The 21873-nt window shown below is 43.5% G+C and overlaps 1 protein-coding gene across 2 annotated transcripts in view; it reads right to left on the bottom strand.

The window, feature by feature from the left end:
- GLI2 (GLI family zinc finger 2) overlaps positions 1 to 21873 on the bottom strand; it is a 175282-nt gene that overhangs the window by 78060 nt on the left and 75349 nt on the right. The window lies entirely within an intron of this gene.

Raw genomic sequence — 21873 nt, 5'->3', positions numbered from 1 at the left:
CCGGGCTGAGCACAGTGCTGGGTGCCGCACTCTGCCATCCAGAGCTGCCTGCTCTCACGCACAGACATGTGCATCTCACTGATCACAATAATGGGGGATGCTCTCCTTTTTCACCTCCAGGTTTCTCCTCAATTTCTTCCTTAGAGGATTCCTAGCTTGCAGTGCTAGCACTCACCAGTGCACCCATTGAGCCCCTTCCTCCACCTCTCAAACAGCACCGTAGCTCTCGGGCACCCTGAGGTGCTCTTCTCCCGGCCATACGCCATCCCTTTGAGCACCTTTCCCTGTATATCAAGGCTGCACTTCCCCAGCACTTTTACAGCTCAGTCCTTGGGTTTGTGACCTTCAGCCAACACCTTCAACAAGGTATCATCTCATGTCCTCTTGCTAACAAGATCAAACCAAGAAGCAGCACAGAAATGTCATCAGCTTCTTAAATTTTTGCTGCCCAAAGGGCTGTGTTAGCTGGACAAAAGCTTTATTTTTTTTTTTTTTTCTCCCCAGTGACAGGGAATCCTCCGAGACCATAAAAGTTTAAAGCATTATGTATTTTTTTTTTTTTTACAGTAAACGTATAATATAAATTCTAAAAGTTTTCAATCATCCTCCAGCAGTTTATATCAAAATGTCTCCCCGAGCCTCACGCAAATATCAGATGAGAAAACCTTCAGTCTGTAAAAAAAAAACAAGTCTTAGGAATCTTTTACATGCAGAGATGCTAATGAGACTGTAGCCACAAGCAGTGGAGGCAGAGGAGAACAGTGCTGCAGTGTATATGTCAGCCCTGGTGTGTGCTTTCAACAGAGAAAGCAAATAAAATATTTTGCCAGGCTCCTGAGACAGTACGATGGTAGAACAAACCCCAGCCCAGCTGGACATCTTGGAAAATATAAAAATGTAAGCAATTATCAATTGTCATTATTAAACTAGGCAATATTCAGCAGTGACGCTATTTTCCTTCCAATCAACATCACAGTAACTGATACAGAAAGAGATATTCTGAAAAGGAGGCAACATCTGCACTCTGAGTAAACCATTTGAGATTTTGAGTTCTTATTTTACAGAGAAAGTTTTGAAAAAGCATACTGTGGTTAAAGGCAAAGCCACCACCAAAACGCTAGCAGCCTGATGTAAACTCTATTGAAATCAATGGGAGTCTTTCCACTGACTTCATTGGGTTTGGGATCAAATCCTCGAGGAGAATAAGCTATTCTGCAATATCCATTATTATGGAAGGCTTTGTCCTGGTAATTAGATGCCGGGAGAGCACGAGGTGATTGTCGGGCACGATGATCACTCACCCATGGAGACCCACAGTCAGCACCCACTCAGGTCCTGCTCAAAGATGGGCTGCAGGTTCCCACCATGCCTGCCTGCCCCACAGCCCTGCTGCTGCCAGGTAATGGGATTGAGCAGGCAGAGGTGGAAGCTAGGTACCTGCCTGAATTTACAGGGCCTCAGCGCTTCACTTGAGCCCTCTGTCTTCCCAAGAGCCATCACACACACACAAGGCTGTATCACACAGGAAAAGCAGGCAGCCATCGGGGCGCAGGGCTGCACAAAGCCCTTCTGTACAGCCCAAGGCAGCGTGCCGAGCATCATCAGGGCTGACTACACAAGGAGCATGCCTCCGTGTTTACATCTCATTTCTAAGGGAAAACATACTGCTCCTTGGGGGATACGGCCAGGGGAGGCACTGCAGGTCCCCTGCAAGCAAAACACAAACAGAAAGGGCAAGTGATGCAAAAGGGATTCCCACCATGAAACAATGTATTTGGCTTGCTGTGATTATAGGACAGTGTAGCATTCACAGCACACAGAAAAGACTGCACAGTCCAAATCTTCAGGGGAGATAAGTGAGGGGGGAAGGGAAGGGAAGGGAAGGGACCAGTTTCTAAGATGCATCCTGCATTCATTCATTAAGGAAAAAAAAAAAAAACCCACAATAAACGAAGTAAAATAAAACAAGCAAACAGCATCATCCTATCCTAGGGGGCAGAAATACACCAGAACCCGAGCAAATCCAAATCATTCAGACCTTCTGAAAACCCTGAAGAGGAACTCCTCTTCAAGAAAGCCATGAAGAGATCACACCTCTTCCACCTGCACAGCCTCTCTGCATAAAGATGAAGCCAAAAAATGAGAGGAAGGAATCAGGCTGGGTGGCCTGGCTCTCTTGCCTGAGAGATCATTTCTTTCCTTTCTACTCAGGAGGCCTGGAGAGTGCCATTCCTTGCTTGAGATACTTAAAAGCAAGGAGCCTTAGGTACTGAAAGCAGAGCTTAGCTCCCGTGATAAGGCCCCATGCAGAGCGAGCAGACTGAGACAAAGAAACAAATGATGAAGGTTCAGCCTGTTGTGTCTCCAATGGAGAAGATGCAGGCTAATAATTCAATCTTTTCCCATACAAGACCTGCAAGCTACCTCTCTCTCTACTGTTGCCTAGCCCCAAAAGCCCAGGCTATAAGATTTTGCCTTCACCTCTCTCCATGTTGGGTGTCGCAAGATATATGAAGAGGGGCTGGAGGCAGCCTGCAAGAGTAATTAAATCAATGGAGCCAGCTGCATTTGGATGTGCCTCAGCCATGCTGGTGTGCAGGTCCTGCTGCAGGCTGAATAAGGGGAAAATGGAGGTCAGCATCAAAGCTTAGCAAACCCGTGCAGCCCAAAAAGTGGCCTCCCTTCCTGCGTTGCTCTGACATCTTAGAGCTCTGCAAAAGCTATTTGCTTTCTTGTAAAACGTAAACGAGTAGCAGCTGCCGGACCCACTCCCAGCACTGTCTCCCTCCTGGGCCGGGCTGTGAGCTGAAGGGCAGCCTGCCTGGCGGGGCTGAGTGTCTGCCTGTCTGTCTGTCTAGTAGAGACACTCAGGAGCTGCTCAGTGAAAAGACAGCAGTGTTTTCAACACTGAGGTGTCAGCTTGTAAGCATGCTAAGTGCGTCTGGTCCTCAGAAGAAAAAAAAAAATAGCTTTTTATCCTCCCTGATCTTTCTAAATAAGCCTCTGTTCACCTGCAATACCACCCTTGTGTCACCCAGGAAGGATGCCTCTTCAGGACGGTCACCAGCCCCAGGACTTGCCTGGGATGCACCCACCTGTGGCTGTGGCTCAAGCAAAGCATTCCTGTTCTGCTGCATTCAACCTCTGCTGGCAAAGTTGTTTTTTTTTTTTTTTTTCAATTTACCTTGGAAATAATATTTCCTGGCAGCGTATTAATGCCCTTTTCAATGCTGAATAGTAAATCCAACCAGCAGCACACAATCAGCAGCCAACTGCCTTAGCAATGAGAGCGGTACCTGCTTTGTACCTAAATATTTATAACTTGCTAATACCGTCATTAATATTCGGTTTTATTTTACCTATGTGTTTTATCTGCTTAAGTACTTACTTGGCCTTCATCATTAGAACATCCAGCCGATGTTTTACTCCTCTTGCACTGATATTGCTGGCTTTTTTCTCAGTGCACATGGACAAACGAAAACACAAGAGTCTCTGTGCTCCTGCTGGTCTTCAGAACTCTGGTAACTGCAGCAGAGAGGCACACCAAGCTTTCACAGCTCCCATCTGGAGCTGAGCAAGTTCAAGCTGTGGCACAGGGCAGTGCTGCAGATGACAAGAGCTCTAGCATAGAGGTGACACGGTTGTGCAAGTGCACCGGAGAGACTGTGCAAGGACGATGCTGACATGCTTTAAGGCCAATGGAATTTGCCCAGGGAGAGTTTTAAGCTCTGAAATTACTTGCAGGTGCAAATGGCAACGTGCAGCCCTCTACCACCTGTGTTGAGAGAGCTAAATCCTGGCTGCACCCAATGGCTTTCATACAAGGAGAGGGCAGGGCTGCACTAAAGGCTCTCTGAACCACTGGCAGCACCAATTCTCCCCACCACATGCCACTGGATGTGGTCCCCAACCCACCATCCCTATGGGACCATGCTGGGGCCACTGCCAGCCCCAAGGGCACAGACCTCTACACTCATCCCATTCGTGCCCTTCAACCACCGTGAACTTGAGGCACCAGAAATGCTAATCGCTGCTCGGCTGAACATTTCCCCGTAATAACCTTTAATGACTCTGTAATTACTCTTTAAACCATTGACTTTGCAATCATTTTTTAATTCCCCTTTGCCACATCGCTCCCTGCGCTCCTAAGCTGGAAGGCTGAACTGTAAGTGAATATTAGCCCGCGAAGGCGATGCTTGCACCGATAATGCAGGCACTTTGAAAGACTCTGGGAGGTGGGGAGGAGTGGAGGGAGGAAACACAAAGCACAGCAAGATTTTCCCCAAATTGCTTTCCCTCAAAACAAAGCCCTACCACTCTGCTAAGCCGCTTTAGGGAGCATTTGGAAGAAGCAGAGCTCCCTCGGCAACTTGCTCAGCTCACTCTGCAAATACAGTCCTTTGCTGCAAGTGCCGACTTCCAGTGGAAACAAATATTAGAAGCTACGCGGTGATAATTCAGGGCGAAGGCAAGCCCCTCAATGAATGAATCCAGCCAAATGTGCCCCATTGGAAAGCTGTATTTCATTGGGGGTTATACAGAAGCAGTAAAAGAAACTTGAGTGTCCAAGACTCAGCGTGAAGCCAGCACAAAGCAGGCAGGGACGGGCAGTTTCTTTTCAAGCCTTCACCCCCATGAACAATGGCCCTATTGCAGCCACCCTTTGCTTTTCTTCCCGCAATTAACATGCAGCCCATGCGGGAAGAATGGGAATTTATTCCGCAGTTAAGATTCCAGAGGTGCTATCAGGTCAGGTGGCTAATCGTTAAATCAAACTGCTGTCATCTTCATTCAGGACCCGTCACCCGAGGCCGCATTATTACTTGGGTTTATGCAAAATAAACAACTTTAAAACCCTCTAAAAGGGGGTCAAATAAAGAAGGGAAGGAGGAGATGCACCGCTGAAATCAAGTAGATCAGGCATCCTCACCATCCCCACTCTGATGGGGATGGGGGAAGGGTTTCGTCCAGTTTTTAGGCTTTTGTTTTTATCAGCAGGCTGTGTTTTTTCTTTTCTAATTCCACTCAAGGCTCCTTAGTGAGTACTGTTAACTTATTCTTGTCTGGGTCTGGCTAATTCAGTTTCTGTCTTGAACTACATAGACTTACAATTCTGTATTTTCTATAGGTGAACTCAGCCATAAGAAATCTCTTATAACTCCTCCATAAAAGACAATGTCTCAGAGGCTTCCTTCAAGACACATAGAGATGCTTAACACAGGGCGCTCAAAAGGAATGTTAATTGCGGAGCGGCACACACAGATTATTGGATCAGCGGGCTGTTTGGAAAGCCCGGGTTTGCTGTTCTGACAGGTAGCAGAGAAGAGGAGGTCTGCTAAAGTGTTCCCAACTGCCAACAGGCCAAGTCTTTGCGAGGGAAAGGATGTGATTATTAGCACATGGTGCCAGAGAGAAGACAGTGGAATTTTGCAACAAGATCAGAAATGGCACTCCCCATAACCCTTGCATCATTTTTACAGAATGAGAGATTGGCTTAGGCTGGAAGGGACCTTAAAGATCATCGAGCTCCAACCCCCTCCCGTGGGCTGGTTGCCCTCCACCAGATCAGGCTGCCCAGAGTCCCATCTAACCTGGCAGTTAACCTCAAGGTGGACGAGCCATCCTCAACTTCTCTGGGTAGCCCAGTTGCCTTCCAGTCCAGTTTCAAAAAGCTAATTTCCAAGGATATCCAATGCATGGATCCAAATGGCTCATCTCACTTATCCCAGTCTCTCCTGCCATCACGCACCACATCCAGGACTTTGGCAGAGTGCATCCCAGAGCCGCACTCACACAATGCACAGGACAGGTAGGTGTGCACAGCAGCCCAACCTCCCTAAAGCACCAGGCACAAGGTACAGCTGGGCTGTAAGAGCTGAAATACCATCCTCTGTATTGGGCCAGCTGCACAGAAAGATGCCCTTTTAAAGCAGACTTATACTCACTTAAAACAAAGCTGTCTGCTATTACAGTTCCTTCAGACCAGCAGCAGTCAAAAAAAAAAAAAAAAAACAACCACCAAACCACCGACAAAAAACCCCACCCCCATGATTAACATTCATCTGCCTTGAAAGAAACTTTTTTAAATGTGTTTTTGTTCTCTGCGGCTTGTCGATCCCAGGCAAAAAGTCAAAACTGGGATTGAAACCAAGTGGCTGTAGCCAGGAGACTGTCACTTCTGGTTTCTCTTCCCTCAAGGATTAAAAAGTTACTTTTAATTAATGTTGTTTCAAGATGTCAAGCCCGGCGCTGCTGCCCTCAGCACTGTCTCCGAGGGCGGGCTCGTAGCATCAGCTTGTTCCAGCCCTGTGGCCCCATATGGGGTCAGCCCCAGGGCTGGGCAATGCTGCCTATGTGCATCCATGGGTCTGCTTGTGTGGGAAAAAGCCTGGCTTGGAAACATGCTTGCTCTGCCCCGACCCCTGTGCACAGGTTGAGCATCTATTGCAAAAATATTTTCATTGCCTGAGCTCCCTGGGGAGATGCATTGATCCTCAGCAAGCACTGAAAGCCTGTTTCATGTATGGAGAAATCCCCTCCTAGCCCAAACATCAAAACATCTGAGTGTGAGTCCAGCACTGCAGAGTTCTGCCGGATTATTCCTGGACTATACACAAGCTGGATGCTAAACACACACCGGGGTGTATGACTAACACATGTCGCTTCCTTCCTGCATGCTCTGGCAGCGAGTTCAATTGAAACAGGGCTGTCTGAAAAATCCTGCCCCAAAAGGTCAGACACAGAGTGTCTCGGTCCTTCTGGAGTTTCACAGAGAATCTGGTATGAGGGAAAATTATGGCGAGCAAAAAGCGAAGCAGAAATGTGACCACAGCCCTGACCTCTGGTTGAAAATGCCTCGTTGCTAGCTCAACCACAGGCAGACAGACATGATTTAATCCAACTTTTTCATTCCTCTTGCTGCACAGTGCTCGCTCGCTCCTTTGCTGCTCCTCGGGGGTATGAAACATTTTTTTATCCACCCACGATAGCCAAGGTACATACGCCACAACCACCAACTATGAATTTATTCAAGGTGTGCTTAGAACTCGGCCAATAAAACGTGAAAGAGTATAAGATTCCCTGGAACATTTTTAAATCATTCATCCAAGGAGTCATATATCTGTGCAGGCATTTGCGGAAGGGGACAATGCCAAATGCGACAGGGACCTCTCTAAAAAAAGGCTTGGAGAATTGGGAAGACCCAAGCTGGGGTCCCCAGTTCCCCCCCAAAAAAACAGCAAAAATTTCCTACTATTATAAACTTTCCCACTATTGCATTTTTAGTTCTATGTTGCAGAATGTGTAACTCGTGGGAAATAAGCTATGTAAATTGTCTCCCGTACAAGCCCACCAGTCTGCAAACAACTCAAAGTCAGCAATCATGAAGCAAATGATTACAATTAAAGTAAGCAAGTCCTGTCATCATTCTGAGATGGGTGACACGAGAGGACTTACCTCTGTGTATAACATGGAAAACGTTCATCAGCTTGGGATCATCTCACTCCACTGAACAAAAAGGAGGATTGGAGCCATGTGACCACATTTAAAAAAAGGAGATAGAGAGGGAGGAAGGAAAAAAAAAAGAGCAAGAGCGAGCGATCCCATTCATCTATAGATTGTTGAGGGTCGACATAATGAGTTCTGCAAACTGGACCAAGCAGCTCTGCAAGGCATTATTGCTAGTAAATAAATCACTTAGCAGGAGAAGAAAATGCATGTATAAATCTTCTGTGCTGGTAGAAGACATGTTTCACTAGCAACTATCTCCTGAATAACATGCCAAGAAAGCCAATAGAGAGAGTTTGTGAATGCTTGTCCAAAGCTTCTTAGCAAACTGTCATATTGATCTAGCACAGCGTAAGGAAGCCTAAGAAGACTCAAGGAGTTTGGGCAAATGCTTGTATTAGTGTTCCCCTCCTCTTAAGAGTTTGCTGAGACGGCACTTCAGTGTTTCCCAAGTAGTGCACCTCCGACCCTGGCAATCCATCAAGTGAATGCAAATTGTGGACCAGACAAAACCAGGCAAACAGCAATGCTGCTTAATAATAATGTACTCCCAAAGAGAAGGACTTCCTCTACAATGATTGCTGTGTACACATTTAAACTAAACACCCAAACTTCTTATTAGCCTCATCATGATTTGTGTTTTTGTTCCCTTTGAAATGCTCCAAAGTAAATGGTACAAGTTTACTCAAGGCTAACCTCAAACAGTAGGCTTTCTGAACTGTGCAAACGAACAAAAGTTGGGCTATATATAGATAGTCCACATTTATTATATGGCCCTTTTGAAAACCAACACCCAGCAAAGAAGAGCTAAGGAGCATGTTTGAAAAGAAAATAATCTTGGTAATCACTACTCTCTCCACATTCAGCCTGACTGGGCCTAATTTGGTGGGGATCACTCAGGACAAAGCCATGGGGCAGCTTCCTTAAAGGTCCACCTCCAGCCATGTAATTAGTGGGAGTCAGCTCGAGTCAGAGTGAGTTTTCTTCCCATCTGCACAAGGTATTCCTGCTGCCTAAAATGTTGGTCTCTTTCTCAAAGCCATCACATGTGGGGGAAGAACAAAAGAGGAGGAAAGAAAGAAAAAGGGCTCTGTAGTGCTTATTTATATTGCGTGTTAAACACTGAAAGTGCTCCCAAGAGCGTGGGGTAGCCCAAAATATCACAGAGCCTGACCTTCTGCAAAAGCACTTTCACTGTTGCTCTTAATAAATGTGGTTATTACAGAGTGTTTGTTTTAAAATCCTCTTAATGGATCGAGCAGACCTACGTTGAAAAACTCACTAAATTATATTTAACCTTGTTAATTTAACTCAAGAATTAATGAATATATTCTAATGAGCTTTCCATTCGGATTCGCAAAATCTCTTCTGTACAATGGATGCTTTCCTACCTGTTATAATGAGATCATTACCATAGTATCTGAGTCCTTAGGTTTCACCTGACTTGAACTGTTGCTACTGGATTTTTTAGTTTAGAAAGAAAAAAAATTGCCACACACAAGCTGACATTTGTTATGGGCTCATGAGCAATATCAATATATGAAGAACAGAATGTGTGCTGGCTGATATGTGCTGGCGGTGGTATCCCTCATTGGAGAGGGAAAATCACTTTTTCTGGGGAGTCTGACCAAACCCATGTTTGAATCACTGCCTTCAAAGATTCATTCCAAAACGTGTAGGAGTCTAAGGCAAAAAACATCCAAACAGATTAAAAATCCATTAGTAGAAAAATGAATAAGCAAATCAGCAGGTACATCCGAATCTACTTTAATTCCCCCATCTTCTCAGCCATTTGGAGCTAATTCTTAAGCACTTGGGGAATCTGTAGTGGCGAGCACTTATGCTACAGTAGTCAGTCGCCTGTGAAGTGGCACCTGTTGGCACCCACAGATGTGATGGTACAAAAATATCAACTCTGATACAAAGTGCAAGATGGACACAGTGCAGCCAGAGAGCTGTCACCATGTCTTGTCAGATAAAAAAAGCAACAGATCTCATCAAAGCTTTTGTTTAAATGTAGTTGGTGATGGGTCATCCTGACCACTCAGTCATGCACACTCACTGTAAGCATCACTGGAACAAGACATCATAATGTTGCTGCAGGGGTACTGCCCAAGCCAAGAAAAAGAAGAAAAAAAAGAAAAAAAAAAAGAAAGAAAATAAAGAAATTTGGCATCACAGAACAATTTGAGCTGATTCCTAAGCAGCTGGGCCAAAAGCATCAGAGCTCATTATGAAATAGCAGGACTTTGCCAAAACAGATCCTGAGGGTGGGTTTCAACATCATTTACATCACAAACAGTAAAACTGGCAACCTGTTGGTGACTTTGGGAAACACTCTGCCAGAAATAAAATATGACCAACACGAGCATCATCCCTCAAACACTCAACAGAGCAAAAGCAAGAAGAGAACAACCACAGCTTTGCTCTTGGCTCAAACTTCAGTCAACCAGAATGTCACCCAGTTTCCTTGGGACACAGAAACCAGCCCAGCACGAGCTGGACCTTGTGTTAGTGAGCAAGGAGCGAGTTCTGGTGGGAATGGGCCAACATTTTCTTGGCCTTGACTTAATGGGTGTAAATGTGTTTACATGTCTTTGCTTCCACTAATGTGTCTGAATACCACAGTTCCCAAGCAGGAAGCCATTGATGAATGGGTGTGTGCAAAACATAAAATAGCCTGTTTATGGCATGCCATTCACTAGTATGAGGAGCACAGCATCCAAATGTCTGGGAGAGTGCCTCAGAGGGAAGCCACACTCCAAACCTGTACCCTATATAGAGCAGGTTGAAGAGGATGTAAGCCTCACCACACTCAGGAAAGTCTATCAAGAGCATTTTAAAACATCTTGAAAGTCCAACTTGAGATTCTATCTGTGCTGTTTCCAGATAGCTTGCACAAAATTCTCATACTATTGAAATGTTCAGCATATCTGCCTCAAGCCAGGCAACCTACAATAATACAAATGCATTAAAATAGCAGCTTTTCTGTTTAGTTCAGTTCTTTTTTTTTTTTTAACCTCCCTCACATAAAAGCCTCTATTGCTGAGATGCCACTGTCATCACCAGCATTCTCATCCAGGCACGGTCATTTCAGACCGGGAAGTATTCAACAAATTGGTGCTTCATTTACATTTCATTTTTTGGCTAAAAAAATCACAGGTTCATAGAATATCCAAAGTTGTAAAGGACCCACGAGGATCATCAAGTCCAACTGTGGGCTGCACACGGGACTACCCAAAAACCAAATCCTATGTCTGAGAGCACTTTCCAGACACTCCTTGTACTCTGCCGCTCTGGGCCATGCCAACAGCCCTGAGCAGCCTGTTCCTTGCCCGCTGCCTTCTGGTGCAGACTCTTTCCCTAACCCCCGACTGCCCCTCCCCTGACACAGCTCCATGCCCACAGACAGCAGAGCACAGCACTGCCCCGTGAGACCTGCAGGCACCATGAGGCTTCCACTCAGCTCCTCTGCTCTGGGCTGAGCAAACCCAGAGACTTCAGCTGCTCCTCATACAACTTGCCCTCTAGACCATGCACCTTTTTCGTAGCTCTCCTTTGAATGCTCTCTCATAGTTTTATATCCTTCTTATACTGTGGTGCCCAAAACTGCACGCAGTGCTTAAGGTGAGGCCGCAGGACCCACCATAGCATATTTCTTGTAGCTCATGTGGCAGAATTGGGAAGCATAGGTTTTAATCAAAACAGGAACAGAGGCTGCGGACGTGATTTGCATTTGGAAGTTTGTCCCTGCTTACCTTGGGACCGTAGGAAAACTCAGTCTGAACTTCTAAACATCTGGGCTTCAAGAGACTTCATAAGTCTTCTGCGAGGGAGATGAAAATGTTTGCACAAATGACGAGTGAAAGTCAATCTCTTCCCACATCTCAAAGTTTTAATTTTTGCAAACATTCTAATGCATGGCTGCACTTAAGACTCAGGCAAATTAGATCTGTGATCCAAATTACAGCGCATTCTTTTAGAGTTAGTCTGTTTTTCAATACAAACAAACTAGCAGCCCTGTAACTAAGAAACCATCTCCTCCTTCTCTCTCTCTCTCTCCCTTATTTTAAGTTGCAGTGTCTGTGCAGAAGTACCACAAAATTTTCCTATACTTTCAAGAAACCAAAGTAGTAAACTGAATTCAAAACAAGGAAACAGAAAGGAACCACTGAAGGGAAATAAAACAACACTACTATTATTATTCCTAATTTTGATTTCAGAAGAGGCATTGACCTGGGGAAGAATGCCAACTTAATGTGTCACACTGAGCTTAGGAAAAGAAGTTGTGGTATGAGAACCAAGCCAGCGCAACATGGCCACGACAAACAGAGAAGAGTCAAAGAGTACAAAGTCCTTCTGCTGAATGAGTCACCTCTCCAAAAGTACTCTTCTTCACCAGCACTGACCTGGAGCACCTTCCAGGTGCCACCAACAGATCTCAACCTTCAGAGCCATCAAGCGACCCCAGTCGGGTGTGCACAGGTATAAGGAAAACCATAGCTAAGTTAATACATTTACTGCTGTTTATTACTACATTTACTAAAATAGTCTGTCAGTGCATTTATATGATGAATATATGAACAATGACTGAGCATCAGGAGTTACAGCTGAGTAAGGGCTTCTGGGCTTGTCATAGAACTGCTAATCACCATGGAAAAAAAATCCCACCTCATTTCACATATGCAAATTGTAGCTTACAAGAGCACATAATTCCCATTATACTATTCAACAGACATGCTGCATGCTGTGTAATTTCTGCCCACACCTGATGCTAAGTTAAAATGCATTCAGTTGCAAACTATCATTCTCTAGACCCCTACTACACACCATGAATAGACAAAGTACGTAATTAGGGTCAAATTTCTATCTGATGGCCACTGAAAATATTTTGTTTGTTTTGGAAGGTTGCTGGGAGGGGAGCTGAGGGGGAACTTTGGTTCAAAAACAATGTTTATTTTGAGCAGCCTAGGCGGAACTGCAAAGCATTTCAAGAGCAAAGAATATTTTCTTTGTTGAAATCTTCGAACGAGTCTCGTAGCAGTGAACTGATGATAGGGTAGCATTCCTCAGTGCTAATTATAAGCAATGTATTAAATTTCATTCAATAGCAAAGTAGCATAGAAACACAAAGGAAAAGCTACTGCACAGCTAAAATACCCCAAGTTGTTAATGAAAAGTAGCTGAAATAACATACTGGCTTGGTCAAATCTGCTAACATAAAAGATGCATTTATATTGGAGTGATGCATGGAAAGAAGATGACAAAACTACTTCTTTGTAATGCTGAACGATTAAAGGCAATAAAGACTTCCTACTGCTGAGAGAACTTCTTCTGTTTCTCAGCTCTTACAGAGCATATCATGTGAGCTCTAATAAAGAGCTTGTATACAAGAGAAAAGCATCCCTAACAGCAGAGATTCTCCTAAAAACACATACACACAAAATCCTGTGAAGCAGAAAGCACCTACATATACACAACCAATTCAGTTAAACCAAACAACTGGCTCAGTCTCTGGATGAGAAGTTACAACTGGTTATTTAAAAAGCACAGCAATTGGAAAACAATTTCATCTCCAAAATGAGAATACAAATAAGGATCAAGAGGCATCCCTGGACTCTGGAAACACATCAGCTCACAGGGATGTTGGGGGATAAGTATTTCTGTTGCAGGTACGACACCACTGCTCATCTCACTCACAAGAAGCTGCTGAGCTGTCTTGGAGGCATGCTGATTTCTAGCTGTAGTAACTACTCATTACTACTCAACAAGAGTACGTGTAACACATTTTTGCCCCTTGAGACTGAAACTATTCAAGTTTAGATGGATTTCAAGACGCAGTTTTTCATGTTCTTTGTCCTTAGTATGCCACTCCAGATCAGTACCCATAATCCACTGATACTGAACATTTACTAACATGCAAATAAAGTTATTTTTGCAACACTGAGACAGCTTTCTAGATGACTGTATATTAAGAAGTTGCATTCATGCAGCGATATGACTGTACTCCACAACTGCTTAAGTCTCACAAATTCTCAGTAAGTGCATACTTTCTCTTCTCTTATTCCTGATGAAGAAATAGAAATGTTTTTTTTCCTCCCCAAATTTGTCCATCCAAAAGGTCTTTCTAGCTTGCCTAACTGGGAACACAACCAAATTGTTCCCAGTACTCCTCTACATCCAATATAATATAGCAAAATGATCCTAGTACAATGCTTATTGAGGCAGCCGTAAGCCAGTAGCTATAAACTTACATTCTAAGAACTTTTCAGGGCACCCCCACAGCACGCAAGCACAAAACTGTAACTGGTGGCCAAACAAGCAGTGAAACCTAGGACCTCCAGCAGTTCTTGGTCACGCTGTTCTAAAAATTAGCAACTCCAGATCTTATATAGGGAAATAGTTGAAAATAACCCCTTTTCATAGTAATGCATCACCGCAGCAGATGAGGAATATCAGGACAAGAGAGCGACCAGCAACTAGGGGCTTCCTGCAGCAAAGCACCCAAATGGGCACTGCTGAGCACCAGCTACTCATACGCAACAGGAAAACTCAGGTGAAATGTCAGGCTGCTGGCCACAATGGCTCCAACCCATTACCAGCAAAGAGGGAAGAGAAACATCAAGGTAACACTATCAGAAGCAGATATACATTAATTGGGAAGCGATAGCTGCTTCACTGGAGTTTGGACTGGAGAGATTACTATGCATGTAATTGCATTGTGAGCTCCAGAATACGTAAACATGGCTCCCTACAGATTAACATCAGCTTTTCTTGGTCTTTCATATGAACTGGGGATGTTTTTTTCCCTGCGTCTGCCAAAATGTTAGCTGTTGACAAACTAGCCAAAGTGCTACCAGAGCATCTTTCACGAGCTGACTGCATGCATCTGAACAGATACATTCCTCATTAATGTGTTATATTTCAAGCCAGAGAAAACAATGTATGTCGAGAGACTATAAAAAAACAAGTACAAATGATCCAGGTCACCTGTGATGAATATAAGCAGTATTACATGAAACATGACACATGGGCTCTCTCTTCTTGGAAGAAAGAAAGAAAAAGTAGGAGAGCAGAGATGCAGAAGGGCTCCACTTTCTTGTCTGTTCTTCTCTTCTAAAAGCTGACACAGACAAGAAGAATGTTCAGAAATTTTTTCCTTAATGTTTTGTACTCAGGATGCTCTCTCCCTCCCACCAGACACCACCTGTCCTGCAGGAACATCAAAAGAAAGAGAGCTTTAATCCAGATTAGTCTCTAAACCCAGGATTAGGTTGATGGCTAAACTACAGAAAAGGACTCAACTGGGGAAGCAGTGGACCTGAGAAGGGTACTCCTGCCCTGCTGTCCATTCCTGCATCCTTGTGAGATGAAATTACATGATAAGAACTTGTTCTGCCAAGAGTCAGGTTTGATCAGAACCAGAAACTCAGAAGACTGACCTGGGACAGAAATCCCAGCACTGAGAGACTCTGGCTCCAATGAGCTGCTTAAGCGCTCCCTTAAACCAAAACATTTGACTAATTCTGCTGACTGAAATTTCAGCAGTTAATTTAAGTCCCTTGTTGAAGTGGAGGTCGTGCAGGTTTCAGTTCTGTGTGCTTTGCCTGATTCTGCACACTTTTCTGAATAAAAGAGCAATTTATAATTTCAATAAGTTTTCAGCCTGTAAGTATATCCAGAAAGGTGCAAGTGAAAAAATGCACAACAGCTCATAAATTACTATTATAGAAGGAATATATGACAAGCAATGCTCTCTGTATATTCATTAGCCCATGCCTACTTTGGAAACTAAATCTTGAGAGATTTTATAATTCATGCCCTTATGCTCATCAAAACCTTTTTTATAGCAATCACTTTTCTGACAGATTCTCCCCTTCCTTCATTTGAAGTAAGCAGAGTTATGGAACAGCCACGCTACAAAAATACCTGCAAAGTAGCAGCTGCCCAAGAAGAGGCCTAGATATAATATGACTGCTGATTTTTGAACTGCTATGCATGCTGTGTATGCCTAGAAACATAACAAATGTGCACGGCTTGGCTTGTAGCACCTAATTTGCAATAATATTGAAGTCCCCCACAATAACTCATTTACTCTTATAATAAATATATAAAAAAAGACAAATTGCTACATTGAACATGCATTTTCTTCACTGCAAGTAGCTGCTACCCCAGGGAGAAAGCCCTGTGCTGCTAACTAATAGTAAATCCTTTGGAAAATCATGTGTCATAATGATGGACAACCAGGGAAAGGGTATTAAATAGATTTAGAGGTTAGATACTCTAACAAGAACAAAAGAGGCCTTTTGCAAGCTAGTACCAATCAGAAACTGGCTCATTGGTATGATTAGCACCAAGTCCAAAGAAAGTTACCACTATAAGACAAGAGAAGAGGGAGAATTTAACCCAAAACCTTTCTAGGAAGATCATTTTGGAATAGGTCAACTCCACTAAAGATCAGAGAACTTTTTGGTTCTCAGGAGACTTTAGGAGATGTCATGGTCTCTTCAAACTACTTTTAGGTTGGACTGCCTTTTGCTCCATCTTTTTTCTGTTATCTACTGGCATCTCAGAGTCTACAGCATATCTGAGTCAGAATGTATTACCATTACCTGACTACTAAAAACTAAAAATACAGATGGTTTGAAAACACATGTGATGGACAGAAAGAAGTTGTGTTACCTAGGAACTTTGTTTCACCTTTAGCAGACTGTGCACATGCATAAATTTATCCACAAGGGTGATTTCTGGGGGCTGGAATGAGATCTAAATACCAGTTTTCTGAAGAACTGTGCAAAATGAAACGATCACATCCAGACCTGATTTTGGCTTCAATGGATTTCCACTAACACTTTCTAATTAGATTTGATACAGTGGGGGCACGGGAACCTTAATTTATCGTAACTGTCTAAAGTTTATTTCACTCAGAAGCGAGGAACAGCCCAACCCTGACAGAAACAAAGAAAAAGAGTCTCTTAATTTGTATTTTTGAGGACTCCCTGGTATCTTTCATACCTGCAGAACTCCCAGCTGTTCCCGACTAGCTCCAAGTTTCTTCCTCCAGAACATTTTCTATTGTTTCAGATACATCAGCCCATAGTGATTTATCGCTATTTTGTGATCATTATCAGTTTACTATTTTAACCAATACACCATAAATCAAGAAGAAGAATGTTAGGTGGGTCTTTGTAGTGTAGCTTTCATTCATTACCTGCAAAGATTATAGCCATTTCATAAAAACCAATATCAGAGAAAGAAGTTTATTGGCAAGGACCACTGAAATTCATTTCATGCTTCAAAAGTTTGTGATTGGTCTGGTAAGAAAAAAGCCTCAATTGTTGGAAATCATTTTTTCTTTTAAACCAGCAAACACCCAAGACTGTGCTATGTCAACTGTACACTGCACTTTCTACTCAAATGCAATGGAGACTATTCCATATCTGTCCTTGTAAAACCCACTATGCTTACTATTCATGAACCGCTGGAGAGAGATACGTAAAAGGCAGGGCACCAATACATTATGCCTGCTGCTCTGTGGAGCTGTGACCCTCTGAAACCAGACTTTGGGAAAGTCAGTTGAACACTTGGCATAATGCTTCACACCTGCATGGGGAATATTCATAACAGGAGTGATTTTGGGGGCTATTTGGAAGTTGACTCTAGATCAAAACCAAAAAGTGTGCCCTGCTTGACTCTCTGTAGAGAAGCAAATGAATTGATTCAAATTCCTTTTGATAGTGTTTGTCTTAAAGTGGTTGTACGCTGTCCTGGTTTGTTCTGGATTCCTCTCCAAATTGCCAAGAAACTTCTCAGGCTAGTCTAAGTCTCCCCTTCCCAGTCCTCACTGGATCTCAAAATACACTGAAGGTCTTAATCATCATTCAGTGTCCTGGTCTAATACCCTGCTACAAATGAAATGTTACTCTCTAATTGGGTTAAACCTTGTATCTACCTTGGTTACCCCAGTCTGAAGATTCCCTTCTAGATTTTTTAATCTTCCATGAATTTGAGTGCTCAGACAAATCTATCTTCAGCAATTACAGGATCTTGATCTCTAGCAGTTATCCTCTCAGTCGTCTCCAGTGTAGAACTACCAGCAGAGCCACAGGTCCCACCACGACAGAAGCAGCAGGGACTGAACCTTGGCCTTCCCAAATCTGGAGCAGAACTCCCACCTGGGCCAGTCACCTTCTTCCAGAAGAATAGATCTGGGTCCACAGTCACACTGGGTTTGGGAAAGGTGTGGGCTAATCTCAGTCCCCAGGTGGGCACTTAGCAGCATTAGCAGACAGCTGGGGTTGGGGCAGACCTGCCCTGCAGCTCTACCTTGAATGCCATCTGATTTGGAGCCTTTCTGTTAGGGGGTCTGCCTCGCTTCCTGACAGCGTACACATTTTGTGAGGTCTCATTAGTTGCATGGTGGGGAACAACTTGAAGGACTGACACGCACAACTTTTAAACTTCTCTTGCTATTTTCTTCTTTCCCAAAGAGAATAAACTCAGTCGTCTCTTCTTTAGCCTCCTCTCCCCATCCAGACTCCCAGGAGCGTGCATCAAACTTGGGCTGCACAGAAAGCACAAACACACACCGCTAATTTACACTTTAAGAGGCAGAAGAGAAACCCTTCTCTTCGACTTACCATTTGTTACTCGAATGCCTTTCACCCTGTCAGTTACTGGGGGAAAGCTGCTGAACTGGAGCCATAGCACTCCTGCACAAGGCTTCTTGATGTAGCATACGGACTGAACATCAAGTGGACGGCTGTGCACAAAGGTGTGGTTACCATGAATCATTTATTACTGCAGCTAAAGCTTTAGGAACAACATTCACTAATGTAAAAGATAACTTGACTCTGGGAATACTGCTGTCATGCTGGCTGCATATTTTACAAGGGGAAAAGATTCCTTTAGGTCTGTTTGTTGCATTAACCCTTTCAAGCATGCACTTTTCCTGAAAGGACAGTTTGATCTTTTGTTTCCCTGCAAGCAGAGAATACCAAGCAGCACTCAGAGTTCTTATTTAAGTTTCTGTATGGTACCCAACCATGTGAAAAGACTTGAGGACCTAGAAAATATTGGAAAAGAAAGTTTTCAGCAAAGGCAGGAGCAGCACATCTTTATTTCTGTCTGTATACAATTGTACAGCTACCTTGCAGACATTTGAGCCACACTGCAAGATTATAAACAACAACAGTGGAAAACAGCATGTCCTGTCCTCTGCACATCACCAGAACATAACTTTGTCCAGAATTTACTTCAGGGAAAGCATAAATACAAAGTAGGAAAGTTTCCCCTTATTCAATAATAGATATTAAATTAATAATTCCCTAGGTCTCTCCGGAATGCCTCCTTAATCACTCCCAGTTGGTGGTTTGATGTTAAGAAGAACCTTGTGCACTGGCCAGCGCAACAGCATGGCACAGAGGTACACACCACACATTCCTGCTGGGAGACCACTGCCAAACACACAGAATTTATACTCTTCTGTACAGAAAGAGCAGCCAGATAACTTCAATCTGAATGACCTTCCCTTTAGATTAAGAAGAACACGAAGGACTACTCCAATTGCATGTCTTTCTCTGACAGTCTGCACTGAGATTAATGCTAAACGGTTACCTATCTCTGTAAGGAGCAAAGAGCTTGCAAATTTAAACACATAATATACACGGTACAATAGCTGAGTTCAGTGATGCCCATTCTGCCTCTAGCTGCAATCTGTGACTTTCCAAAAGGCTTAGATTACTGTCACTGACACCTCCTAAAGCTTGACTATTTATTTGTGTTCCTCTGGCCCACAAAAAGAGCTCAAGAACTATGGAAACCTTTTCCTCAGCCACCAGTGTGTCAGCCAGCCAGGCCCTATGGGATAGTCCCTTAGAAACCCCCTCACGATGGCTAATTGGCTAATTGCTGAACATCACTGAATATTCATTCCTCCTCTGAGGCTGCTCATCAGGAGCTGAAACACAGAGGCTTGGGCAGTGGGAAACAGGAGCTAAGTGCTACCTCAGCTGTCTGGTAGCATGCTGGCAATGTGCTCAGTCAATTTGCTAAGACCAAGCAGAAGAAAACTCACGTTGGAAGGTGCATCTTCAATGCCAGCCCTCCCCCTGCAGCCACCCAGAGCTCATTCCACACATCTATAATGAAACAGGCTCCAGCTCATTAATAAAAAATGACAAGTCATCATCTCATTGAATCCTCCACGCTGGAACAGCATGCAGATAAAACCCCCAACTCTCTCTCCTCAATTCCTCTGTGGCCCAGCCAGCTAATGAGACTAAAAGACGGACAGGACAAAGTGAGCTGCAATTGCAACAGAACTTAACTCACGAGGGAAGGGGAAATAACCTTCTCATTACAGTCATATGACTTAAATTTTAATGCCTTTTTTTTTTTTTTTTTTTTAATCTATACTAACTAGAAGGCAGGATCAGAGGCCTTGGTAGAGCCACCACCCAGGTCAGTGAGTTGTAGGAGTGTCATGATACAAAGAAGTTGAGCTCTGCCATAGTAATGAGCTGATCCTTGCTTCAGATCCAAGATGAGCCAACATTAATTCAGAATTGCAAGATTTCTAAGCATTAACAAAAATCAAATACTAGGAAAGTAAGATAAGGTAAGCAACCTAATGAGATCTGAAAACACCAAACTTCCTCTGGGGAGTTTTCTGGTCACAGACACTTTAGTCTTTCCTCTTCACCTCTCCTTCATCTCCTGCATCTCCAACTCAATGCCAACATGTTTCCTCATTTCCAAGTGAGATGAGGGATCAACAGAAATAAATGGTTAAAAAAAACCTGCATTGTCTGTTTGATATTAGTAAATACATCCAGCAACATCCTTATTTAATAATCGTGAGCAACACAGTAGAGAACATACAGATTACAGATCACAATTTCATATATACAGCACCAACTTCATTCTGCCTAGCATCCTTCTTGGAAACTATGTTTCTCATGAATGTTTTACAGAATTAGCAAGATAAATAACACAGAAAGGGGATGAGAACAGAAGCAGACTGATAGTGTTAGGAAGGGAAAGTTTCCCTCTGAGTTGTGGAAGGGGACAGGAGATGGATGGGATGGTCAGCAGTTTGATCAGCAACGAATGACGCGAGGGGCAACCCACCTGTGGACAGGGTGCAAAGTGTCCCTGCATCAACCTCACTTCTAAAGTCAGTCCTAAGTTGCTGCCTTCCCTTTCTGCAGAGTTTTGGTTTTAATCCCTTTAATTTGCACATGATGGAGTCTCTTACAGTGCTGTAGGTCTGTGGTTCAGAAACCCCACGGGTGGTTGCAAGTGAAATAGAAATATCATATTTGGATACAGTGGAACTAGGGTTTTCTATTAAGAAAACAAAGACATTTCACTTTGGAAAATCAGGAGAAAAAAAAAAAAGCTTTCTTGTACTAGACAAATGAGAAGATCAATTCAAAAGTTCCAAAGAAAACGCAAATGTTAGGGCTGCCCAGACTATCTTGCATACATAAACACAGAATTAATTACATAATGACACATCATTTTCATCCTCAGAGCCTTTGCCTTAACCTCAAGGGAATCAGCTGGCCAGGGCAGATGCTCTAGGAGGTAAATAAGGGAAGACAGTCGTTAGGGCGATACAAGGAGGGGGTGCAGCACTACAGCAGCCTTCAAAAGTAAAATATGGCTAAGTGCTGGTGGGCAGCTGGGATTTTTAGCTCCAGGGTGATATATAACATTAGCTCATAACTATTTGTAATGCGATAGCGCTATCTAAAGCTCCAGTAAAAACCATCTCTGCCCCACTGTTTGTGAGGAGATGACCCAGGTCCAAAGAGGCTACAGTCACAGCAGATGACAAAACACAACCAGGGATCGGGGTGAAGTAAAATCACGATAAGGCTGAGATAATGAGAGCTGGTGCTAAAAAAGCTACGGTTAAAACGTGCCAGCTGTTCTGTCATTCCCTAAAGCTGGATCTGAGCTTAGTGATGCTACTGCTAGTTCGGACCAGGCCAAAAACATGGATGATTCAACAGGAAGAGCAGGAACCGCCTATATCCCAAACATCTCCAGCCAGCCCACCCCTACAGCAGGAATAATGAAGTCAGCTCTGCAAACAAAAGTTGTGCATCTGCCAGTTGAGACTGCAGATTGCACATTCCTGCACCACGACCAGACAACGGAAAAAAGAGCAGTGCGTTGTCCCGGGGTCAAGTATTCTTTTCTCTCTCTCTCCCTTGTGTGCTGTACACAGAGGGAAATTGTGTTTGCTTTCTGGAAAATATTTATTCATTTGAGGCAAAAAAAAAAAAAAAAAAAAAAAAAAAAAAGCAGCAGCCTCGACCCTTCACATTTAAATAAAAAAAACTCTCTAAGAATTAA

This window comes from Centrocercus urophasianus, unplaced genomic scaffold (genome assembly GCF_019232065.1).
Source record: "Centrocercus urophasianus isolate 14NV4802_14NV808 unplaced genomic scaffold, USGS_Curo_1.0 seq_28, whole genome shotgun sequence".
Classification (NCBI taxonomy): Eukaryota; Metazoa; Chordata; class Aves; order Galliformes; family Phasianidae; genus Centrocercus; species Centrocercus urophasianus.
This window is presented reverse-complemented; position numbering and strand designations above follow the sequence as displayed.